At 35.2% G+C, this 22,898-nt stretch overlaps 2 long non-coding RNA genes across 2 annotated transcripts in view; both read left to right on the forward strand.

Moving 5' to 3' along the window:
- The first annotated feature begins 6,728 nt into the window (after positions 1-6,728).
- On the forward strand, positions 6,729-9,997 carry LOC120470496 (uncharacterized). Its single transcript, XR_016168912.1, has 4 exons — positions 6,729-8,020; positions 8,183-8,266; positions 8,495-8,604; positions 8,861-9,997. It is a non-coding gene; the product is annotated as an uncharacterized LOC120470496 (long non-coding RNA).
- A 7,040-nt stretch (positions 9,998-17,037) lies between these two features.
- The window catches only part of LOC120481160 (uncharacterized), a 275,415-nt gene continuing 269,554 nt past the window's right edge, over positions 17,038-22,898 (forward strand). Inside the window, exon 1 of the long non-coding RNA XR_016169035.1 lies at positions 17,038-17,295. This is a non-coding gene — a long non-coding RNA (uncharacterized LOC120481160). The remainder of the gene's footprint in view (positions 17,296-22,898) is intronic.

Below are 22,898 nucleotides of genomic sequence, written 5' to 3' on the forward strand. Positions count from 1 at the left end.
ATCATGCACTGGGCCATGAATACTTAATGAGGTTTATTTTTGACTGTTTTCCATATGTATTTACACTATTTTATCATTACTTTTGTTGTTACGATTAGTAATTTGCCATTTTGTGACCTTTGGAGTTCATTTACTATAAAATGACACATTCAAACACAAAAAATGATCTATTAAATGTTACCGTCATTGTGTATTGCCTACCTCAATGGTCTGTGTTCACACGCAAAACACACTGCAAGTATTGATTACTTAAACATTTATGAGTAAATCATATACTTAAAAAAAGTGTGGTCTAAATTAATATTATATTGTTTGAGTGAAATGTTTTACAAAGAAAAAAATCGATTTATTAGAATAGATATTACTTAATCTTTAATTAGCTAAATAAAAATTACTTAATTTCTTATGTTACTTTCACTTAACTTAGTTAAGTATAGTTTACTGAATTATATGTGTGAAATTTACTCAAAAGATATCAGTGCAAAAACTTGCCTTGAAAAAATTAAGTACATTTTACTCATTGTTTTTTTTTTTTTACAGTGTAGACAGACATCTTTGATAATTGCATTAGCACTTTGTGTGATTTTTAATTATTAAAAGCATTCTTGTCACTCCTGCGTTCTGTACTTTTTTGTTATTGCTCTGCATTCTTACGTTTTAAATTGGGTTTGTGTTCTGTGTGAAAGGTTTATTGCTGAAGTGCATACCAATGATTAGTTACAATGAACAGTTACAATGAAATTGAAGTAGCATCAGATCTTTTCTTCCATGTTGTAATGTACATTCTAGATTATAGAAAATAACAAATTGTGTTAAACTTGTTTCTATCACTAGGTTGTTGATCTGAATGTGACCTTGCAGTCAGTTGTAAGAGGGGTGGCGATTTTGCTGACATAACGACATAGAGAAGCCTGTCATTTCTGGGAAAACAAGTTGATTTGGTTAAAAAAGTTACATTTGGGGAAAACTAGATTTTGCTGAAGCAGCAGGTTTCCTCTCTTTCTTTGAGTGAAGTCTGATTTGTGTGGTGTTTTTCTAAAATCATTCATTCTATAAATAGAGACAACCATTTGCATTATTTATTTATTTTATTTTTAACGGTGGTCTGTTATTCTGTAATATAATTCGTAGTTGGTCATGTACCATGTGTCTTTTCCTCTCTAAGTTGGTGGTTCATCTCCAGATGTGCAATATGAGTCTTATATATCGTTTAGTGAACGGTGCGACTACTGCAGAAATAACTCAGGTCGGAGAAGTTTTATGGCGCATTAGATGCTGAGGTAATCACACAGTGACGTTTAAACCACTCTCCTTGAGAATCCAACCCAAGTGGCCAATAAAACAGCTCTGTCAGAGCCCCCTCAACACAATCATGCCAACAAAGACCAGAACGCTGCGAGCTTCTCTCGGCTAAAAGCTAACTAGCATCTCGCAATCAAGAGCTCCAGCAATTTACCCTCATTGAGGCAAAGAGAGAAAGAAAGAGAGAGAGCGCAAACTTTCTGAAAGTAGAACGAGTGTGGTGAAATGGCCGAGAGCAATCAGCAGCGGGGCTTGTTGCAGCCATCACTGGAGGGGCATTGAGCGAGGAGAAAAAGAATAGGTTGAGCTTTAGCAATGTAAATACCCTTTTTCTCTTTCTCACTTGTTCTGCCTATCAGAAGAGTGTCACCACGGGCGCTGAGAGGCAATCACAAACTCGTTCTCGTTAGCTGCCAGCGCTATCACCCACTCCTACCGTTTCTTCGTCTTCGTCTTCTCCGATACTCGCTCGGTTCCCGCTCACCCTGTAAATGCCATTTCTCTCTCTGAATTAGATTCCCTCCCACCTCATTCTTTTTTCGCTGTCTTTTCTTCTGCACACACTCTCTCTAGTCTCGCCTTATTATTTAAAAAAGTAAGGACACTTGTGACCTAGTTTCTCCTCATCCTACCTATCGCAGACATTAAATCAAATGGAGCACATTAAGAATCACACGCGAGCAGACAATGGGCTCCGTGATGGCCTCAGCTTAGGCCCCTCAAGCACCACGGCAAGCACATAAAAAGCATTTGTATCACCTCATTTCAAAAACCCTATACCCGTTCACCTGAGAGAGGGGGAGATGGAGGGCTGGTGGATCTGAGAGAGATTTGTGCAGGGAAAAGTGTTTTGGAGGCGGGGGCAGATGTAAGGAGAGTGATCGTGAAAGAGAAGAAGAGGTATGGATTTGTAAGAGGGAGGAAAAAATGGGCTGTACGAGGAGAAAAGCCAAGAGCTGGCATGTGATTTGTGTGGAATTGGTTGTGCGGTAGAAAGCCAGTGTGTTTGAGGGATATGGAGATGTAAGAGGGAGGGTTTTTTATTTATTGATTTTTTTTTTTTAAATCAACATTGCCGCTATAGGCTCAGTATACATTAAAGTCATGGAATGTTTTATTTATTTATTTATTTTATTATAACTGTTAGTTATGGAATGGTTTTTAATGGAACAGTTTATTGAACCTTTGGACAAAATCTAATTTTTTGGAGTGTCATGATTCATCAGGCTTTAATGCCTCATAGAATGTGGCCTCATACTCAAGAAGGACAAAAACACCTTCATTAAATTGAGAGAACCAAACTGAGGAAAAAAACAAACATAATGCAATGCAAACAATGGTGATTGAGAGATGGACAAATAAACAATCCTCAAAAGATTCAAATTGGGTTCTTAAATTATAACAGATAGATTTTTTTTTTTTCTAAATAGGCCTATCTATGCATAATCATGTGAATATAAGTTGCTTCAGCCCAGTTAGTGATCATCTTGAAATATTACTAACAGTATAACATTTATTCATACATTTTATATATATATATATATATATATATATATATATATATATATATATATGATCTGGGAAAACCCACCACATGGTGAAATTTTACATATTACAGGTTTTGAGACCATATTAAAGCTGGGTTCAAGCCCTTTCCAAATCTGTTTTTATTTATTTTATTGGTTGTCTGTACCAAAAGTTATGGTTATCTGAAGTTGGCTGATCGCTATGATTTTCAGAAACAGAATTTTTAGAAAAACGGGTTTAAATGAACTGGCACATCCTGCTAGCTAGCGCGATGACTGGCACTCCCTTTTTTATTGCCTTTTTTTCATATCAGATATTTTAGTAATCCTCATAGATTATGTATCATTCGAAAGCTTACAAACTCAAAATGTAACCTGTGAAAACAATTTGGAAACTGGACGATTGAGAGGCGAGCAAGGTCTTATAAACGAGCAGCTTCAAACTCTGTTGTTCTCTTGTGCTCTGCATCACACCACACGATAACCCTGGATAAAAATAAATAAATAAAAAGTTGCGTGCCGCTGTAGTTCACCCAGGACTGGACTTTATTCTGTTATGTGGTTTATTTTGATAGGTGAACTGTCTTTGTAGAAGGAGAGATACGGGAGATTTGTGTTTCCCACTCCGCTCCGCCTGCATGCGTGTTCTTAAAGAGAAACGCAGTCTGGACATTATAAATGGCTATTTTTCTGCAGTAAACTAGTGAATTTTCCCAAGTTATATTCAGAGATGATAAACAAGATGTTATAGAATAATAATTTAATTAAAAAAAAAATGACAAACTGAAATTCAATCTATTTTTAGACTTTACTGAAAACGTACCAGCGCGACATCCGACGGGTTTTCCCAGATTGCATCATATATATATATATATATATATATGAAGAGTTCAGATGCCAAGTGCCATTTGAAATTTTCCTCTAAAATGATCATTTTTATCAAGCTTGTATATTTAAGTTCAGTAATTTCACTTAAATGGCAATGAAGATTACCTATTAATTGTCATTAATTGAAATTACTGAACTTAAATATACAAGCTTGATAAAAATGACCATTCTAGAAGAAAATTTCAAATGGCATTTAGAGGCTTTTGCATCTGAACTCTTCATATATATATATATATGAATATACAGTATATATAACGCATAAAAATATAAACACATGGGTACCACGAGCTGTGGTTACAATTACACTAAAAAGTACCTTTACTTGCCAAAAATCACAGTAGCACCTCATTGCAGTACACAAGATCCAAGGGGCAGAATCGGATCCAGATCTAAAGGGGTGGAGTTGGGTAGGTTTAGGGGTGGGTTTAGGGATCAGAGGGGGGAGCTGAGTAGGTTTAGGTATATCTAAGGTGGGAGGAGTTGGATCTGGATCTGGATAGAGCTTGATGCCAGTCACCTTTTTGTGTACTGCCATGACTTTTTTGTTTTCATTTATTTATTTACTCATTTATTTTAGCATATGAGGGAGACTATAAGAAATGCAGTGGATATATTCCATGAAGATTAAGCAGTATAAGTATTCAGGAGATTATCTAGGGTGAACCAGGTGAGTTGGAGCATAACAAACTGCGAAAATAAATCAAGAGCAGGACAAAGGATGGGAAATAGATGGGGAAATTTGAAACGCACAGGCTAAGGAGCGCGGCTCGGAGGAATGAGCGTAGGCTTCGGTAGAGCATGGCAAATTTCTCCTCAACGACTGGGTGATTGAACCAACCATCTCATCACATAGCTCGTTGTTTTAATGTACGCTCTTCGTCTCATTCACATCAGCAGCATATTTCTCTGATTAAAATTTAATTGACACTAATGTTAATTTTCTCTCAGTAAGGTATCCAGATACACGGCAGTCACACAAATCTATTTTTGTAGCTAATCAAGGCCCATTACAACATCACAGCCACAATATCACCAGCCTCTTATCTAACAAGCACAATAAAAACCACTCTCCATGACGCCTGACGCCCACTTCAGAGGACAATTTACGGAGGGAATGAGGGCACGTGCTGTAATTAGATGGGGGGCTCATTTGAAGGAATTGTGCTTTCATGCTACTGGGAAGTTGATCTAAGTGTTCCTTGCTCTCTGCAGTTGCAGTCCTGCTTTTAAGAGCCATGCTTCCGATGTCCTTCTCCTGACCTTTGGAGCCGCATGGCGTGGAAGACTATTAAAACGCTAAACTAGGTTTCTGTTCTTTGGGTCTCAGGAGAGAAGGAGAAGGACAGGGTGTAAAGAGGTGCAAAAAGCCTGGAAAGAGTCATTTTGGCTGTTAACATTAGGTCAGTCTCTACCCAGCTAACAGGGAACGTTCTTAGAACTTTGGCTAACATTCCCTAGAGGTTTGGTTAATGTTTTAAATAAAACATTTGAATGCAATGTTTTAAGAATGTTTTAAGGATGTTTTCTCATTTCAAATAATGTTCCTATAAGGTTAAATGTAAACTAAGATATAACATTTTCACTGTAACATTTTGAGGATGTTTTGGGAATGTTGCTGAGATAACAGATTAAACAATGTTCTCAATAAAACATTAGCACAATATCTCATAATAACAGAGGAGGAACATTATCAAATCAACGTTCGCAAAATGTTTTGAGGATATTATTTAGTCCTGAGATGATGGAATGTTTTTATAAAATGTTCTTGTAATGTGACGTGTTAACAAAACTAGAACATTGTCACTGTAACATGTTGAGGATGTTTTGGGAATGTTGTTGAGATAACAGATATTAGAATGTTATCAATAAAACATTGGTACAATGTCCCATAAAAACAAAGGAGGAACATTATCAAATCAACGCTCGCAAAATGTTATGAGGATATCATTGAGGCCTGAGATGACTGAATGTTTTTTATAAAATGTTCTTGTAATGCGACATGTTAAGAAAACTAGAACGTTTTAAATTTAACATTTTGAGGATGTTAATGAGGTAAAGGTTTGTAGAATGATCTCTTATAGAACATTGAAACAATGTTCCACAATAACAGAGGAGGAACATTATCAGGTTAACGTTCGCAAAATGTTTTGAGGATACTATTTAGTCCTGAGATGACGGAATGTTTTTTATAAAATGTTCTTGTAATGTGACATGTTAACAAAACTAGAACATTTTTACTGTAACATGTTGAGGATGTTTTCGGAATGTTGTTGAGATAACAGATATTACAATGTTCTCAATAAAACATTGGTACAATGTCCCATAAAAACATAGGAATAACATTATCAAATCAACGTTCGCAAATGTTATGAGGATGAGGCCTGAGATGATGGAATGTTTTTTATAAAACGTTCTTGTAATGTGACGTGTTTAACAAAACTAGAACATTTTAAATGTAACATTTTGAGGATGTTGATGAGGTAAAGGTTTGAAGAATGATCTTTTATAAAACATTGAAACAATGTCCCATAATAACAGAGGAGGAACATAATCAAATTAACGTTCGCAAAATGTTTTGAGGATATTATTTAGTCCTGAGATGATGGAATGTTTTTTATAAAATGTTCTTGTAATGTGACTTGTTAACAAAACTAGAACATTTTCACTGTAACATGTTGAGGATGTTTTCGGAATGTTGTTGAGATAACAGACATTACAATGTTCTCAATAAAACATTGGTACAATGTCCCATAAAAACATAGGAATAACATTATCAAATCAACTTTCGCAAAATGTTATGAGGATATCATTGAGGCCTGAGTTGATGGAATGTTTTTTTATAAAATGTTCTTGTAATGTGACGTGTTTAACAAAACTAGAACGTTTTAAATTTAACATTTTAAGGATGTTGATGAGGTAAAGGTTTGTAGAATGATCTTTTATAAAACATTGAAACAATGTCCCATAAAAACATAGGAATAACATTATCAAATCAATGTTCGTAAAATGTTCTGAGGATATTATTTAGTCCTGAGATGATGGAATGTTTTTATAAAATGTTCTTGTAATGTGACGTGTTAACAAAACTAGAACATTTTCACTGTAACATGTTGAGGATGTTTTCGGAATGTTGTTGAGATGACAGACATTACAATGTTCTCAATAAAACATTGGTACAATGTCCCATAAAAACGGAGGAGGAACATTATCAAATCAACGTTCGCAAAATGTTATGAGGATATCATTGAGGCCTGATATGATGGAATGTTTTTTGATAAAATGTTTGTAATGTGACGTGTTTAAACATTAACACTGTAACATGTTAAGGATGTTTTGGGAATGTTGTTGAGATAACAGATATTTTAACGTTCTCAATAAAACACTGAAACAATGTTCCATAATAACAGAGGAGGAACATTATCAAATCAACGTTCGAAAAATGTTTTGAGGATATCATTGAGGCCTGAGATGATGGAATGTTTTTATAAAACATTCTTGTAATGTGACGTGTTAACAAAACTAGAATGTTTTAAATGTAACATTTTGAGGATGTTGATGAGGTAAAAGTTTATAGAATGATCTTTCATAAAATATTGAATGTAGGCCTACCATAATAACAGAGGAAGAACATAATCAAATTAACGTTCGCAAAATGTTTTGAGGATATTATTTAGTCCTGAGATGATAAAATGTTTTTAATAAAACATTCCTTTAAATTGACTTTTTAACAAACATTTTGCATGATACATTTTGAGGATTTTTTGTCGAAATGTTGTTATCTTTTATAAATCATTGGCACAATAACAAAGGAGGAACATTATCAAAGCAACATTCATCAAATGTTTTGTGGACATTTACCTGAGATGACAAAATCTCATAATATATGTTAACAAAAGCTCATAAAATTGTAAGGATATTTTAAGGAAGCTGTTTAGGTAACAGATTGTAGAATTATTTTAACCTATAGAATAATGGCATAATTTTCCATAATGAAAGAGGAACATTGTCAAAACAGCATACGGTAAAGTGTTTTGAGGATATATTAGGCTACTCTGAAATGAACTGTTGCGACAAATGCGTTTACAAGAGATGAGAAGCTGATTGGAGGTCGCTGTAGATCGACGTTTAAAACCACCAATCACAGCGCGATGTTCCCATGACGTAAGAACATTTGAACTCGACAAACAGCGCAAATAAAGCAACGTTTCTGTTGAAGAAATCGGCGCAGAATGTCCGTTGTCTAAATTGGCGACACATTGGCCCAAAACAACAGAACTCCTGGTCAACGGAACTCTTTCACAACTGTAAGTTTTTGTGTGTATTTTTTCAGTTTACATAGCTTTCTCTTATCCTTGATGTCTTTCAGTATTAGACCTAACTTTCTACTTTCTTAGAATTGTATGACAGTCGCATTAAATCTGAGTGTATGCTACTTTTGAATAACAGCTAGATTTGTTTTAATGCAGACTCCAAACGGACTGTTTCAAGATGATTAACTTACCGATGACACAATAAAGTCTCCATTTACAACCAAGGTAGCCAAGATGCCGGTATGTGTTCTATGCATACGAATACTGTATTTTTACTTAAAAGTGATCTTAATGTCTTTTGAAAGTAAAAGTTAATAATAATTCAGTAATTCATATAACGTTAGAGGTTAACGTTAATGAATTGGAAAGAGCGTTTCTCAAGGCTTCAGGTTTATATAACATTCTTCTTTCAGATGAATACTATCTGAGTTATATTTAAAAAAATGTCCTGACTCTTCTGACTTTTAGAATGGCAGTGAATGGCCGTCTATCAAGGCGCATCCATCCATGATAAAAGTAATCCACCACATGACTCTGGCGGGGGACTCTATAAAGCCCTTTTAAAGCGAAGCATTTGTGTAAGAAAAATATCCATTTTTAAAACTTTATTGTATTAAGATATTGGATACATGGATTAAGTATGTTTTAAATTACAGAAACAAAAAAGATACTCATAATTTATCATATTTATACTTTCAATAAATTAGTCTTTACATAATTTCTGACTGCTAATTAGGCTGGCTAATTTTGAAAGTTTTCAATGTCAATATTGCTTGTGGTCTTAATGTATGTGTATTCTTTATGTTTACACTTTTGCATGATCTTCTTTTTTAGGCTATGAGGAAAAACTCTACTGTGCACACAGAGAACAGAGCTCAATGCTAACTGGGGGAGCAGCTGGACAACTAGAAGAGAGAATAGTAGAACACTATTATTAATACAGATTCCTGGATTATTTTTCTGCAAGAACCAAAACAAGCAAAGACTGATGATGAGTGCTCTGAGCAAACACCGCAGTCAAGACGCATGAGTGACTTTACTGAGTTCTTCATGTAATGTTGGGCATTTACTGTACGCAGAACTTCTAATAATTTATGTGGATGCCATTTAAACCTGTTAGATTTTGATGTTTTAGTTTTGAGATTAATAAAATGTTATGCTTTAACAATGTTATAGCTAATCATTTTTGAGGGGTTTTAAGAGAACATTTTGGGAACAAAAATAAACTTCCGCTAAAAACTTTATAAGAAAGTTAGGGGATAATGTTTTAAAAATGTTATGATTAAACCTTTATAGAAGGTCATCACAAAACATTTTCAGAGTGTTCTTAGCGAATGTTATGCCATCTTTTAAGAGAACATTCTGGGAACAAAAAGAAAACTACCCGCTGAAAATGATATAAGAACGTCAGGGAATAATTTTCTAACAATGTTAGCATTTAACATATTTAGAATGTTTTTAGAGAATGTTATTAGAACTTTTAAGAGAACATTCTGGGAACAAAAAGAAAACTACCCGCTGAAAGTGTTATAAAAACATTAGGGAGTAATGTTCTAACAATGTTAGCAATAAACATATTTAAAATGTTTTTAGACAATGTTATTAGAACTTTTAAGAGAACATTTTAGGAACCAAAAAAAAACTACCCGCTGAAAATGTTATAAAAACATTAGGGAATAATGTTCTAACAATGTTAGCAATAAACATATTTAAAATGTTTTTAGACAATGTTATTAGAACTTTTAAGAGAACATTCTGGGAACAAAAAGAAAACTACCCGCTGAAAATGTTATAAGAACGTCAGGAAATAATGTTCTAACAATGTTAGCATTTAACATATTTAGAATGTTTTTAGAGAATGTTATTAGAACTTTTAAGAGAACATTTTAGGAACCAAAAGAAAACTACCCGCTGAAAACATTATTAGAACACTGCATGGTAATGTTCTCAGAACATTTTTAGAACAAAAAAATCCTAGCTGGGTAAATGCGCTGCTCGGGGTCAACTGGAAGACTCCAGGTTTGGAGGAACAAGGTCGTCTGTGCATTTGAGGCTTAATTAGTTTTATTTTTTTATTTTTTTTTTATATATTATGGATTAGATATTCATTAAAAAAGGTATTTATATGAAATGTGTTGTACTGTATTGTACTTTATTGTAATGTGTAACCACATTATCCTGCTTAGCTTCATGTTATCCTATCAGACATGTTGGGGCAGGTTTTTCAGTCTGAAAATTTGGAGGTAACTAGCTGTAATAGGGATTATCCACTGAAGTTTGAAATGTCATATCTCTGTCATTGTGCCCCAATATACTCTCAGACCTGGAACCGTAGTGTTTTGGAGTGATACATTTTCCTTGTCTGCTGTCAAACAAGCACTGATCAAAGTTTCAGTTCCTGGAGCCTCTTGGGATCAGGTGTGCTTTTCAACAGACCCCAGAGACACCCACAAACAAATAAACGACAAGAAGAAAGGGATTTCTCAGGCTTTTAGAATTAGCTCAAACTCTTGTCTTTTTTTTAAAATGTCAGAGTTGTGCAAAGATATTTTTCGAATATCTAAAGATATTTTTGTGTAATGTGTTTCAAGTTGAGGGTGAAATGTTATTGCTTTCCTAAAAAACAATGATACATTCTCATTGTCAGTGTATATTCTTCTAGTTTAGGGGGATGTCTCATACTTCCAAATGAAGTGTGGTATGTGGTAGTAATGGTAAAATGGTCTTGTTAAGGGTGATGTGTGTTATCATGCCCCTTGATAAAGGAGTAGTTAAACCACAAATGAAAATTCTGTCATTGTTTGCACATCTCATTTCTGTTTGATGTATTTATGAAGACTAGCCTAGCCACTCGTTTCAGTATAATGAAAGAAAACGAGCAGTGGGACTGTCATGCTTCAAAATGCCATTAAAGTATAATAAAACTCATGCAATAAATTCAAAGTCACCTAAAGCCATTCAAGTGTTGTGTGACGAGCAGACTAAAATTTATTCACTAAAAATCTGCCCTACCTGACCTTTGTGTGTTCCTGTATGACGTAGTGACCCAGCAAACAAATTTAGGTTCTGGGAACGTTTATTTTTGGTTCCCAGAACGTTCCTAGAACTTTCCCTTAAGGTTAAGGGAACGTTCCCGGAACATTCTCCAAGTCCTTACGTTAAAAAAATGGAACCTAAAAATAACCTACATGGAACGTTCTTGTTTGGTTCCCAAAAAAATAACCTCATGGGACCATTCGGGAACGTTAGAGGAACGTTCTGTGTTTGCTGGATGTCTGATTAACGAAGGAAACACACTTTTTGATAAATCAGCTGATCCAGTTTACAAAATTGAAGGATTTGTTCATTTAAATAGACCAGTTGTACTAGGAGGAGACTTTAAAAGATTTAAAATAAGACAAAACAAGTTAACCCGGATATTCGAGGTATATAGTCTATTGATTTTAATGTGATTTTTAGACCTGAAAAAATCATGTAAATTAATAAACTCTCAAAAATTGCATAGGCATTTTTTTTTATAAAAAAAAAAATATATTTTTTCTAGTTAAACTAAGCTCTAAAATATATATATTTTTTTTTAAATTGCAAGTAAAAATGTTTTTAAACATTATTTCCAGTAAATCACAAAAACTAAAATCCAGTAAATAGTAATTCAATAGTATAGTTAGTAAAATTAAATTGTTAAAATGAGTGTTATCCACTATACCCTCAGCTCTCAAAACTTATGTGATTCTAATTCCAGTTATTATAGTCACTTAATTTAATCCACACTCTTAGATTCTATAAATTAAAATCAGCACAAAACGTAAGTTGTGATGGTATTTTATATCTATCGTGACATATACCCAAGTGTAACGAGTTTTTGATCAATATAAAATGTATAGCGAGACTTGATTTTATCTTCAGGAATTGATTGGATGGTTGTGGTTTGCTATTGCTGTGATGTCATGAATGAATGAATGAATGAATGAATGAATGAATGAATGAATGAATGAATGAATGAATGAATGAATGAATGAATGAATGAATGAATGAATGAATGAATGAATGAATGAGGCATTTATATAGCACTTTCATATGACTGTACACCCAAAGCGCTGTACACCCAAATAATATACTGTATCAGGGAATCTCTCCTCAACCACCACCAGTGTGCAGCCATAGTACAATGGTGCCAGTGTGCTCACCACACAACTATACAGTAGGTGGAGAGGAGAGAGAGAGTGATAGCCAACTCAGTGGATGGGGATTATTGGAAGGCCATGATTGTCAAGGGCCAATGGTTGGAATGTAGCCAGACTGTAGATGAGTGACAGGTTGCCCCACCCTCACGCCAGTAAATGCGTCATCAGAGAAGAGAAGAAAATGTTGTTGGAAGAGGGAGGGGAAGTGATTTGGATTGAAGATTATGAGGGCATATGTGTTTTAAAAAAAAATGTGCACATATACATAATTTAAGATAAATACTGCAAAGAATTGTCCATTTTACAAAACAAAAAGTTGAAAACCACTGGTAGACCTTTTTTAATTCAAATTTCAAATTTGAACAAATATTTATTTTTTATTTATTTATTTATTTTTTTGTGAACTGAATAAGAATATTAAAGGCAATGGGATCACCACCACTAGCATCCGGGTGTATGTGAATTCTAGGGGAGTGATGGAGTTTGAAAAATGTTCATGCTAAACTTTGCCATTAAACGTGAACGACTTTTATATTAAATTCACATAATCCTAGAGAATGACAGACGTTAATGTGGAAAGACACATGTAGAAAGAGAGAGAAACCCATGCCACTTAAATACGTGTTTGCTGAAGCCAAAGTAGACTTCTGCAGGAAAGTACATTGGCAAACACATCCTCCTATTGTCTGCTCCAAATACACAATGCCTGTGCCAACAAAATAACGAGGGCATTCTCAAAATACAGCAATGCTAGAAATCCACTATCATGCCAAGTAATACCATTTACACTCTGATAGCCAGAGAGAGAGCGGGGTTGCGAGAGTCACTGTCAGATTTGTTTGAGAGAAACTGAGTCCACCTCTGCTACACCAGATGCTGCCTGGTTAATTGTTGCATTGCTGTGGAGAGACAGAAAAGAAAGAGGGGAGGGGGGCGAGAGACAGACGAGAGTGAGAGAATGAGAGATGTTCCTGCCAGAAAGCTGTGGATGCTGTGCTCCCGCTCTCTCTCTCTTTCTCTCTCTCTCTCGGGTGCCAGCGTGTTTGTCAGTGGTTCAGGGACCAGCTCTACTCCTCCCTATTGGCTGCAGCCCCAACACCTGTGCCTGTTCAACTTAGCTTCCAGCTCAATGCAGGCAGCCATATTTTCAGCCCCCACACCTGACCCCTGCTGACCCTATACATGCACATACCGATCTGTCCACTTCCTGTGTAGGTGATTAGGGAGAGTGAAAACTTGTTATCTTGGCTCAACCTGAGCCGTTTCAGAATCGTGATCGGACTCTGTGGTAAGTGTTTCCACCATCTCAACAAAACATTATGAATCTCTCTTTCAGTGCTGGAGAGGCTCATTTGAAACTTTAGCTTGCCAAGTTATTCATAATTGAACATAGTTCAACTACAGTCAAGCTGCTCTTTTGAAATAGTTCATGCGCTAAGCAAACAATACAAGCTAATTTTAAGCAAACAATATCCTTGAATATATATATGTATATGTATTATAAATGTAGATAAATATTAGTATTATAAATATAATTTACCATTTTAAACAATGTACCATTTAAAGGTGAAGTATGTGATTTTTGAAAAACGATCTGGCGAGCTTTAGGAGCCGCGTTAATATAAGAAACGTTTTTTTTTTTTTTTTTTTTTTTTTTGGGAGAGACCAAAGGCCTTGTTTCTGTGAGTAACATTGGTTTTTTGAGTGATTAACAGCAAACTCTGTATATACTTTTGTGTTCTGTACTTTCACTTTTTTGTTCTTTCTTGTCATTCCTCCGTCATCTTCGCTTTATTTGAGTGATTAACAGCAAACTCTGTATATACTGTTGTGTACTGTACTTTCATTTTTTTGTTCTTTCTTGTCATTCATTCGTCATCTTCGCTTTATTTTCTGCGAAGATTTATTTTGCTTTGCTTCTGCTATGATGAAACATCCACTCTTGAGATTCTCAGAAATCACTTACTGTACCTTTAACATGGTTTAATTCATTATAATTGAGTAAATCAGTATGGTTTTGATTGAATCTGAGTTACAATCAACTTAAAAATTACACAAAAAAATTATAAATCAAAGAAATTGACTAAATTTAATATAATATTTAACACTATGTTTCTGGTCACCACTATTTTAAAATGTATTAATGTTTTAAATTAACTTTTGTCATTCTAATATTTGTTTAAGTTTTAGTAACTTGCTTTTTAGTTACAAGTGATTTTGTCATGTTTTTTTTTTTTTCATATCTTTTCCAATTTTTCAAACTTTGTTTAGTTCTAAAATGTACTTTCAGTTAGTTGGCAAGACAACATTTCTAATTTTAATCTCATATCTAAATTCCATTTCAGCAATGAACAAAAACGTTTTGTTATGGTTTTAGAAACACTTTAACATAACTAAATATTGTGCTATAATTATATCTTTTCATTTAGTTGGATTCACTAGAAAGAATAAAACTTTTCGTCGCTACATATATGAGAAAAAAAACGTTTAGAAGGAATTGATTCACTAGAATTTCTGCATATTAAAGGGTTAGTTCACCCAAAAATGAAAATTAAGTCATTAATTACTCACCCCCATGCTGTACCAACCCCATAAGACCTTCGTTCGTCTTCGGAACACAAATGAAGATATTTTTGATTAAATTTGAGAGCTGTATAACTACCACATTGGCTGCCTAAGGGACTGCCTCTTGACGGCCCAGAAAGTCAATGAAGAAAATGTTTAAATATCCCAAGTGACTACCGTGGCTCAACTATATGTTTATCAAGCGACGCGAATACTTTTTGTGCGAAAAAACAAACAAAAATAACGAGTTTATTCGACTATTTCTTTTCTTCCTTGTAGGCCAGAATGAGACTTCCTTAGATTTCCACGACGCATGCGCGAGATTTGCGATCTGCTCACACCAGCTTACACTACTTCAGATCGCAATTCTCGCGCATGCGTCGTGGAAATCTAAGGAAGTCTCGTTCTGGCCTACAAGGAAGAAAAGAAATAGTCGAATAAACTCGTTATTTTTGTTTGTTTTTTCGCACAAAAAGTATTCGCGTCGCTTGATAAACATATAGTTGAGCCACGGTAGTCACTTGGGATATTTAAACATTTTCTTCATTGACTTTCTGGGCCGTCAAGAGGCAGTCCCTTAGGAGCCAATGTGGTAGTTATACAGCTCTCAAATTTAATCAAAAATATCTTCATTTGTGTTCCGAAGACGAACGAAGGTCTTACGGGGTTGGTACAGCATGGGGGTGAGCAATTAATGACTTAATTTTCATTTTTGGGTGAACTAACCCTTTAAAGAGAGGACTCAGACCAAATTTAGTAACATCATCACTACTTTTTCCCAGTTACTCCCCAGCATCGCTGACCTTCCCTGCGCTCTGATTCACACGCCGTACCGGTCCGTCTTTCCTTGTTCTGTACCGACAGCGCGTCCAGGAGCAACCACCCCTCTGACTTGTTTCCGCGTCAAACACATTTACCCACTTGCGCAAACAGAGAGATGCTCGGGGTGTTTCCTTTCTCATCTCATTCATTATTTAGTCCAATTTGAATGTGAAATTGCTGAATTATTCACATTGTTACATGACCGTGCCCGTCGTGGGCAACCCGTGAATGTTATTGCCTTTGATAAACTGTCAAAACAAAAGAGTTCCGCGCGGCGTAAATAATAAAGCTGACGATAACACCATGGCCAGGAGCGCTTGTTGTTTCGAGCTGAAGCGCGCCCGCGTACAGCACCGTCTCCCTGTTGTCTCTTTTGCCTGTCTCGGAACATTCAGGGGGACTGAAGCCATGCTAATTTCATGCTAATTCCAGTAATATATGATAATTATCTGCATTAATGATGCAGGTTCGTTAGGCATGCTCTTCCTGCGCTGCCCTACAGGAAGTCTACTGCGCTCACCCTCATGAAGTGATTGTGTGGCTGAAATGTAGAATTTATTGCCATCAGGACATGCTGTCAGAGACTTGTTTGTGAGATTTAATGTATGCACGGGGACGTTTTCATCGCTTCTGCTGCCGTTCATTTTGCTGTCGATTTACTTTCAGGCTCGCTTTATGAAATCATGCATGTTTTTTTCCTATTAATTATGGTTCATTGTATTAAGCGTGCTGGTCTGGGCTTGCAATAATCATAAACTGCATTTTATAGTGGGGTTAATTGCCAACCTAATTACAGCTTTTCTTGGCAAACCAAATGGCTTTCTAGACAGTAACACTGCTTACACACATGGCTCCAAATCCAAAAGTCACTTGTTGTTTTTCTTAGCTCGCTCTTGTGCCAAGACTGTTTGGTGACTCTAAATTAGAGCTTTTCTCTCACTAAAGTCACTGCGTCTTGCTGAATATTGTAGCCTGGGAGCAACAACACCGACCGTGAAGATGGCGGGAATGCATTTAGATGGCTCCCACTCTCATCGCTTGGGTTTTGCTGGAGTTTGACCTTTGCTTTTTAAAACATTAGCTCCCTTTATTTCCGTCTATCTTTAGCAAGATCAACGAGATTAAATTAGCTCCTATTCCAACTTTCGTCATGAGTTAATGACCCTTTGCTCTGAGTGGTAAATGTTTGTCGATGCTAAATGTGGCCTTTGGGTGCGTATAAATTCTTTATGAACTCATAAAGGGAGTTTGTTTATGTGTGCGTGATGCTCTCGCTAACCTCCGGGTCACATGCTAGTTTATGAATAGGACACGGAGTACAGCAAATGATCTTGATGTGTGCATCTGTAATGCTTGCAGCCATGGGAGATATCTAAAATAATCAACGAACGCAGCATAAATTCATGACTGTAAGATGAGCGTGTGAGAGAGAGGGAGAGAGAGACCATTGTTTGCTGTGCATTGTGATGGCAAGAGTCTGAACAATCTCACATTCACAGCAGCGTCTCCTTGCTATCGGGAGACAATAGCACGGGCACACACTGTCTGTTTGGGATGTCTCTGGTTTCCCATGCAAAATATTGGAGATGACCACAGGGGAACAACACTGCAGGCAGAGTTCGAGTCGTTCCTGTGCCCTTGACTACAGAACTGCACCGCCTTTAGTGATCTGTGTGTGTGAAAGGCAAAGGCCCTGAGGTACACTGTGTGTTTGGCTTTCCTGCTGTATGAGTATGAGTGCATTCCTCTGGCTCAGCGCTCGTGCGTGTGTGTCCTGTAGGTGTGCCCTGTATGTCTCTCTGGCTTATAATCAACATTTTAAAATGTGTAAACGTGGGATTGTGGTTTGTTTTATGTCAACGCACAAGCAATATGAAATGCATCAACTTACGTCGAAAGTTGACAGTCATCAAGGGACTGTTCACACAGAACACGTTTTTCCATTCCACTACTTAATGTAAATGTAACATTTTCAGCAGCCATTAGCATCATTATTCTGATTTGGTGCTCAAGAGAAATTTATTATCAATGTTGAAAACAGCTGTGCTGATTAATTTGCTTTATTGTTGTTGTTGGTGATGTTATCAGGAAATTATAGCATTATTAACTAATTTCAGGCTGAAAGGGATTTCTTTTTTTTAATGTTTTGCAAATAGGTTGGTTTTAGTTTTCATCCCTTTGTTTCTAATTCCTGGTGAGATTCCTACACTTATTTTTATTAAGTAGCAGTGTTTCCCTTGTATTTTTTTATTTTTTTTAAAGAGCATTTCTATTTAATTGAAATTATGTATTCAATTAAACATTTAACATTTAAGAAAAAAAAGAAAAAAATTATATATATATGCAAAAAAAAAAAAAAATCCACACTAATTCTGTGTTGTGTTTTTGTTGGTAATAAAATGAAACCATAAAACACAATTATGTATTATTTATCATAAACTTTTTGTAAAAGCATGCTGCACAATGAGCTTTACTGTTCAAATTTAAAAAACGGATTATTCCTTATATTCTTTTTTTATTATTATTCATAATTTATTTGGATTAGTGTTAGTGTATTATTACATTAGGACACATCTATATTCTACTTTACAACAGTAATATATTTATGTCAGGTTAAACCGAACTTTTATTTTGACGGGTTGCCGTGAAGACCCTTTGAGTTGCTGTGTGTTTATGTCATGATGATAGTTTGAAGCGGTTAATGATCACAAAATGACTTTCAGAGTGGATCTCTAGAGCCTGGAGAAGAAATTCATGCATTTCTGTCTTCATATAGACAAAAAAAAAAAAAAAAAAAAAAAAACAGCGCAAGAGTCACGTGCTTCAGTGTGTGTGTGTGATAAATAAAACTGCGCGTCGGCTGCACCATTCTGCGTTGTTCATTCACATGGAACAAGGCAAGCAGAATTCGTATTTAAATAGTCTTTGTGGTTTAATATTTGCACACACTAGTCTACATCGCGATTTGATTGTCTATTTCAAATTATATATATATATATATATATATATATATATATATATATATATATATATATATATATATATATATATAATTATGTAGCCCTCCTAAAACTATAGGGGTAACACTGAGTAGTTCTCAGCAATTGATTGCACATTCTGGAATTGAATACCCGCTTTTCACGATCCAATCAAATCTTTAAAATCCTACTCTGAGGTATATAAAAATACACAAGTAAAAATGGGTCCAAATGTCATATTATGTTGATCCAAAGTATTTAACCTGGGATATATCTGACGGGCTTTGGGTGATATTCTGAAGTTGCACTGAGGCGAAATGAAAAGGATCTGAATTCAGATGGGGTTAGATGTGTAGTCGATGGTCTGTCACATGCAGATGGTGTTGCTTGTCTTGTGAGTGTGTGAGATGCTTTGTTGAAGTCTGCACATCTTTGAGAAGCTTCTCTCAACTGCTGAGACAGCCGTGGAGCAGGCAACCCAGGGAGCTGTTTCTGAAACCAGTGAGCGAGTTTGAAGGTGCTGGTTTTGTTGAAAGGTTTGGACCATGATGCTGAATGAATTCTCTCCATGGATATGTGTGTGTGTGTGTGTGTGTGTGTGTGTGTGTGTGTGTGTGTGTGTGTGTGTGTGTGTGTGTGTGTGTGTGTGTGTGTGTGTGTGTGTGTGTGGGTGGTTGGGGTGGTTATGCCCAAGTGTGAGATAGCTCTCGCTCTTCTGTGGGAGTTTGGAGTTTGTAAGTTATTCTGACATCCCACAACTGGTTTTACAGTCCAGACATTGTATTGTGTGTGTGTGTGTGTGTGTGTATAGGTCGCTGTGGCTTGTGACCAGTGTTTCTTCAGCCAGTTTCAGAAACACCAGATGTTTTTTCTCTCACCTTGCCATACTGCATAAATGTTGATGGCTCGGGTCCAGTGTTACACACATACACACGCAAGGACAAATCTGAATGTTTCTGAATCTGACCCCATAAAAAAGCCACAAAAAAAAAAAAACAATGTAATTCTGTTCAGCAAAATCATTCACGTTTGACATAAAGACAGCTGTAAGAAAAAAAATTGAAATCAGAGAATGTTTGTGTGAGGATCTATGTGTAAAGAGACATAATTTTACGTAGGTAAACCAATATTGGGACATGTCATATGTCCATGGACCATGTCACTTTTTCATGTTTTACAACTTTAAATTAAATTAATGATTTGATACAATGTACTTATTGTGTACATACATGCTTTGTATGTATGTACATACATGTACTTATATCTAAAATTCCTCAATTACAGCTGTAATATACTGTATTTGTTTGTAGTTACACATATTTTTACGCTATTGACCCTTCCCTTACATCTTAACCAAACTTTAAATCTGTCCATACCAACAAACTTGGTACACTTTTATTTTAAGCTAATGTAGTTGCATTGATCTTTAAATAAGTAGTAATATTGATTACATGTCCTTGCAATAGAGTTACGGTTAGGGTTTAGTTTAGTGTTATAGTTACTTGTAAATATGCATAATTTACTGTTATTCCTATAGTATGTATGTAGCAATGTGTCCTACGTCACCTTAAAATAAAGTGTTACCAAAACTTGTCCCTAACCTTGCCCATATCCTTCCTCAATAGGTTATATATTGTTTTTAAAGAAACATTCATGCTCTTATTACAGGATTGCTTGATGAATAAAGTTCAAATGACAGCATTTATTTGAAATATAATTTTTTTAAAGAGTGTACAAGTCCTTTTTTTTGTCATTGTTAATCAGATTAAGACATTCTTGCTGAATAAAATAATTTGTTCCTTTATTTTTATTAAATTATTATTTTAAATACAGAAGGCATGTGCTGGTGAATATTTCAATAAACCTTGCAGGTGGTTTTGTCATATCATTTTGCTTTGATGCAGTGTAAGTGCAAATATTACTGAAAATATAGAATTTGGAAGCATATGCTTTTGTTAATCTGTCAAATGAATATGCAAATGTAGCAAACATAGACTTCCAATCCTCACCACTAGGGGGCAAAGTTTCAGAATTGCTCTTTTAAAACAACAATGGGTAACATCAGAATTGTGTGATGCTCAGCATTGTTATGTGTGTGTGTGTGTGTGTGTGTGTGTGTGTGTGTGTGTGTGTGTGTGTGTGTGTGTGACCGGTGTTTTTGCCACTAGCTCTGATCAGCATGACTGCTCTCCGCATTGCCAGAGTCAGTCAGCACCATCTGCACTATTTCCTGTTCCTGCTCTTTCAGCCAAACGCCACCATGGGCGCGCAAAACCCCACACTAATAAACACAAATCACAAACTTAGAAGGTTACTGCTAACCATCCATTGTCTCTCTCTCTCTCTCTCTCTCTCTCTCTCTCTCTCTCTCTCTCTCTCTCTCTCTCTCTCTCTCTCTCTCTCTCTCTCTCTCTCTCTGTCTGTCTGCTTCTGTCATTCACTCCTTGTTCAAATATTTGTAGTTTAATGTTAGACTTTTATTGCGCATTGTAGATGCTGTAAAGGGTACTGGTGTGCAAAGAGCTCTCTATTTATCCATGAGTGCGTGTGTGTGTGTGTGTGTGTGTGGGGGGGGGGGGGGGGGGGGGGGGGGCTCATTAAAGCCAGCATCATACTCTGAGCACATGCTTCAAAAGACTCTGTAATGAGCTCTGATTGTCTGATGAAAAGCAAGAGACATTCACATATGACTCATAAGCTATATAACTTGTGTGTGTGTGTGTGTGTGTGTGTGTGTATATATATATATATATATATATATATATATATAGATATATATATAGTCTATAAAAGTCTATTATACTCACCAAGGCTGCATTTATTTGATTTAAAAAAAAAAAACAAAAAAAAAATTAAACAATTTAAAATAACTGTTTTATATTTAAATATATTATAAAATGTCATTTATTCCTGTGATGGCAAATTTGGCAATTTTTTAGCATCATTACACCAGTCTTCTTTGTCACATAATCCTTCAGAAATAAATGTTTATTGAGCAGCAAATCAGAATATTACAATGATTTAAAGATGTGACACTGAAGACTAGGAGTAATGATCATCATAGAAATAAATTACATTTTAAAATATATACATAGAAAACAGTTATTTTAAATTGTAAAAATACTTGGCAATATTACTGTTTTTACTTTATCGTGGATATTATACACTGTAAAAATGAATATTCCTTGTCTAATCAATAGAATTGTGGCAACAGATTACAAACAATATTATTAATTAAATTTAACAAATTAGAATTGAGTAATAATTAATCAAATTATTCCTTAAAAGTAATTTTAAATTAGTAAAGTTTACACCAAAAAATTTAACAAAAATATATCGCTAACAGACAGACGTCAAAGATTAATTAAGAACTATTTATTTTATATTGCCGACATTGAAGACACCTGATGTTAACATGCAGAATCACTGAAGGAGAAAACTGTTATTTTAAAACAAACACAGATCACCATAATGGTGACTTAAATGTATGTTTTTGTTTGTTGTTGTTGTAAGTTTTACTCATTTTAAATGGTTAACTTTTAAGGAATTAATTTGATTAATTATAACTCAATTCTAATTTGTTACATTTAATTAATAATATTGCTTGTAATCTGTTGCCACATTTTTTATTTATTTATTTATTTTTTGATTAGATAGAGCATATTCATTTTTACAGTGTACATGCAGCCTTGGTGACCTGAAGAGACTTTTTTTAAAAACATAAATAAATCGTACTGAACTTTTGAACCTGTGTATAAAATAAAACAAATAATAAAAACTGCTAAGGAAAAAAGCATGCAGAATGTTAAAAAAGTGCTACAAAGTGCTATGTTAAACTGAAAAGGTTGAAACTTTGTTACGTCTCATCCCATATTTATATATGCATAAATGTTGTAAAGCTCTCACACACAATTACATTTGTTAAGCCCTTGTTACTAAACAAGCTAATGAACTCACTCAATAACAATCAAGATTCAGAAATGCAATCACAACCGTGACAACAAAGATAATGATGGTTGTTTAGCGGATCTTTTTGATACCAAAAGTCTTTGTTTAGTGCAATTAAATGCATGAACAGCTATCAAAATGCACTTGCAATGACTTTATTTGCCTTGGGCTGATGTCTAAATGTTCTTGTGCCTATAACTCATTTCGTGGATGCTTATGCGTGACATTTCCACCTTATAGTGAGAGAGTGTGTGTGTGTGTTTCCATGGCATGGCTTGGTCGATACTGGACCATGGTGTCATTAAATATTAATCCGGTGTTATAGTGTGGTTTTTGCTAGCATGCAACTGAACGGCTCATGTTTCTTATACGAGA

Source organism: Pimephales promelas, chromosome 6 (assembly GCF_988280905.1).
Source record: "Pimephales promelas chromosome 6, fPimPro1.hap1.1, whole genome shotgun sequence".
Taxonomy (NCBI): Eukaryota; Metazoa; Chordata; class Actinopteri; order Cypriniformes; family Leuciscidae; genus Pimephales; species Pimephales promelas.